The 4,376-nt window shown below is 36.3% G+C and overlaps 1 protein-coding gene across 2 annotated transcripts in view; it reads right to left on the bottom strand.

Moving 5' to 3' along the window:
• The window catches only part of LOC108753997, a 2,436-nt gene extending 1,603 nt beyond the window's left edge, over positions 1-833 (bottom strand). For both annotated transcript variants that reach the window (XM_018495995.1, XM_018495994.1), the window contains exon 1: positions 353-833. The gene's annotated coding sequence lies outside the window, so the exon portion shown is untranslated. The remainder of the gene's footprint in view (positions 1-352) is intronic.
• Between the last annotated feature and the right edge of the window lie 3,543 nt (positions 834-4,376).

The following is a 4,376-nucleotide window of genomic DNA, read 5'->3' as shown; positions in this document are numbered from 1 at the left end:
TACACAAATAATTAAACAGAGGTAATAATATTTACGTTGCTATTAATGAAGAAATATGGTTCACAAAATTGACAGGATAATAGTTGCTAAATTATTCCCTTCATTCACACACATTTGCATAAAATCGAATAATTTATGCGAGCAGCAAAATCACTCTACGTTTACATGAAAACCTAATATCTCAATAATCAATCGACAAAGAAGAAATCCATTATCCGTTTATTACCAAATCCAGTTAGTTAATTAACTATCTGATTATTGTCCCGTTAGTTAATTAACGGAGAAACATTCGCTTCGCGTGCCTCCGATTCTCTCTCTTTCTTCGGGCCTCCGATCATTTCTCGCTGCTCACCTTCAGTTTCTGCTGGTTCTCGCGCGACCTCGCGATCCAATAAGGGTCAAGGTCGCCGTGCTGCGCCGCGGCCCGAACTTCCGTTCTTCTGGAAAATTGGATATCGAAGCCGGATTCATCCAGCACGACGCGTAGACCAGACCAGCGTGCGGTCCAACAGTAACTGAGGAAGCCCGTCGACCAACGCGTCGACCATCAGCTGGATCCCCGCGATGACTTTTCCCCCTCTGGTGGTGCCCAGAACCTACATGTGGCTACCATATGGGAGGGGGTTGGGGGGGAGGGGGTGTTGGTTGAGGAACAACGCCTGGTAGTGGAGGATCCACCTCTTTCATTCTCACACCCTTATAGTTACGCGCCTAGACGACTCGCGGCTGCTCGCTTCCGGTTTACCGCTTGCAATAGTCGCAATTCGCGTGTCGCGAATTTTGTTCGGCGACGCCTCAAGTCCAGCACGGAGAAGGGAACGAGATTGCTACCAATCGATGCACACTCGAGTTTACGAGCCACTTTATGTGCGGTATTATTAAAGACCGTGATTTGTCGTAGTCATGTTTCAGTGAAGAGGTATTGCACTCGATTGTGTAAATATCCATTTCTATACTGATCCTTACGACAGTTACTCGTAATTGTAAACAAACAAACAAATAAACTTTTTATTTCTCTCTATCTTTATTATTGTTTGTAATCAAATGAATTTGATAATTCGTATTCGATATTTGTAACGTAGAATTGCTGTTATCAGTGACTGAACAGCTCTAGATATAAAACTGACATTTTCTAATTTTTTTAAGTTAATATAACTTGTATATATTATGTATTATACATATTTCCATGAGTATAAACTAAATGTTTTTAATTGTACTCTCTTTTTCAACTCTAAGTTTTATATTTAAATTATATTTCAAATCACAATATATATAAAATTACCGTACAATTAAAAAATATTTTATTTCATTTCATATACACGACTTTATGTTTTAAATTGTAGCGAAGCAATATTAGTCTCTTTCTTTTTTTTATTGTTTATTAACTCGATGAAGACACTTCAAAAGTGTGTCAAAACGTACTTTTAACTCTATGTTTCAATAATTCAAAAATACGATAAAAAATGTAAAATAAAAAGTAATCAATGTGTTATGAGGAATAAATAAATGAAAATTATAATCTAGTGGCATCTCAAATCTCTCTCTCAAACGGAATTCATTAATCTTCCTCGTGGCTCGACTCGAAGATACGGGCGATCTTAGGAATACAAAAACTAAATGTCGCCTTAATCTTCTATATACGGGGATGCTTTGAGAATATCAATGTCAAAGACGAACGAATTGTGAGAATAATAGACGCGGGTGAGCAGACGGGCACGCCTTAACTGACGCGTATTTAATTCGGGACGTCTGCATTCCGTGTCGAAGTCGAAAAAACGCCAGATCACCATGGCGAGCGCGGCCACACCATAGAGGCCATGTTGGCGGTCCATTATGGCAGCGCCGAGGGAATCAAGTAAATTGGCTGAATTAGTCCGTCCGTGAACCGGCGCAGCCGATCATCAGCGTACGCAGATGCAGATGCGCGATAGATCCCGATCCCACGTTACGTAACTCGCAAGCCTTCGTTGGACTCCGAAAACTCGGACTTTTCGAACGACGTAGTAAAGCGAAAAATTATAATCTACCTAAATATCCTATCTAAAGTTCCTAATCTTAGAATTTATTACCCTTTAGGGTAACACGATAATTTTTCGGTCCTTTATTACACGACGGGTCGTTCGTATCTGAATTAATTTTCGTCACTTTCATAAGTATATGAAGATTCTTAACTGATCTTTACTTATACTTCAACATTTTTAGTATCTGTAAGATCGTGTATTAATTTTCCATCTGTAATCTAGGACTTTTTTGCTCAGCCCAAGTTTTTTTTTTTTTGCTATTCAAGGCTTTCAGAAAGTGTGGAAAAATTCAGAGCTTTAATATTTCTATTACGTAAGACCCCACTGCGCTAACAAAATATTTTAGAAGGGAGAAACCTGGACTCTATTCTCCTTTATTCCGAAGAAATTTGAGAATAAAATTTCATTTGTGCTAAAAAGATCCAAAATTGCATACAGACGGAGATTTAAAAAAAGGAAAGGGGACCATTATTTAGCCAGGTGCTCCCAGTATTTTTGAAAGAAAAAAAATGTACAGGATAACATTATAATGTGTGTAAGAATTAATAGAAAAGAAGGAAGAAAATTATATACGTAACGCATAGATATGATGATACGTAAGAAGGATAATAAATTATTTACATTTGTATTTGTATATTCTTGATAACTGGAGACAAAGAATTTTTAACGACAAGGGGAGCAAAATTAATTACACGCCGTAATGAAAACTAACGTCGCAATTTAATGGGATGTGTATGATAAAATTTATTTGCGGCAACTCGGAAAGTTCGGTCGGGCCAGTGCAAAAAATTGTCTTAGAAACTAAAGTAGTGGAAAAAAAGCTCGTGCACCACCGCGCAGATGGTAGCAACATGCCGTGTATTAAGAAGATGAGAGATATTAAAAAAAAGGTTCATATAATGAACGGCTGCACATTGTTTTGTGCATACATCTGTTGGCGAGAAAGATATATTTACACTAGTCTAGTGGTACTTACGATTGCTCATTAAACTCTGCGTTAAATTCTGCAGATGACAATTATATGTACCTCTTGCTATGTTCCGCAAAAAGACATCACCAAAAAATTGTATATAAACGTTAAAATTATTTTGTCCGATCGAATGATGTGTTGAATTGATACCTCGGCATGGAAAATTGATCTCTCATGAAATCCGCCAGATGCGAACCTAATGGCCAATCGGTGTTCATTGTCTCGCCGCGTGCGCGTCGAGGGCGCGTGCACCTATAAAGGAGGTACACCACTTTTACAGCTGCCGGAAGTACATCTGCTAACGCAGAATCTACTAACCGTGCGGAGGAGACTCGGGCCTTCGGTTAAGTCACTATATTATAATCTCAATGCATTGTATTCGCTTTGTAATTTTATATAACTGTCTGCGTGTAAGAGTTGCACCGTTGACGCGACTAATGAATCGCGTTCCTTATGCCAAGACGAATAATCAAGACGGTTAATTAAAATTGGAAAAAAGCCGAGGGAATAAGATAGAGACCCTTACACGTGTGTGGCGGGTCCGCGGACAGACGGCAGGGCCACCTTTATTTTCGAAAAATAGCGGCAGCTGCTCAGAAGAAACGATCGCGGTACGGTGTGGCTCGTGCTGAACACCTTTCGTCTCTAAATCGAGGGCTTATGGTTTCTGGCATAATCTTGATGAAAATTCGTAGCTAAATATAAAAATTGTTATATATATACAGATTATTAGTCAGATGGAAAGAAAACATCTCAAATAGAACAATAAGTTGTGCTTTTAACATAACGTTAAAATAAATTGTGACTAATCAAAAAGTGACTTTTAATAATTATTTTGCAGAAATTTTGATGAATTTAAATATTCATCATGACTTATTTTATTGTTTTGCTTGGAATAATATTGCTCTTTTATCATTCATTAATTAGGAATGTATGTGTCATATTTCAAAGCATTAGATATTAAAAACAGAAAAATTTCAAAAATTATTCTATTATTACGTTTGGGTATTTGTGTAAAATATGAGCATTTTTTCTTATTAAAAGTCTAAAAGTTATTTAATTTTTTTTGTTTGTCTTGATTTTTGTAAAATCATATTTTATAGTTCTTACTTGTAAGTTAAGGGAATAACATTACGAATTAAATCAAATTTTTTATATATACTAATAAAATTTTAATAAATATTCGTGCAAAGGTTTATTTGAATTTACTTATTACTCCTTTAAAAGTTATTTATCTAATACTTTAGCAAAATATGGTCATTAAATTACATAAGCAAAATTATTTGTTATCTTGTACTTTGCATGCGTATTTATGGCTAAAATGTTTTCGCTGATATTAGCTAATTTTAGCCTTTTTAACTAATTTTTTGGTTGACATTTTTAGC

This window comes from Trachymyrmex septentrionalis, unplaced genomic scaffold (genome assembly GCF_001594115.1).
Source record: "Trachymyrmex septentrionalis isolate Tsep2-gDNA-1 unplaced genomic scaffold, Tsep1.0 scaffold74, whole genome shotgun sequence".
Lineage (NCBI taxonomy): Eukaryota > Metazoa > Arthropoda > Insecta > Hymenoptera > Formicidae > Trachymyrmex > Trachymyrmex septentrionalis.
This window is presented reverse-complemented; position numbering and strand designations above follow the sequence as displayed.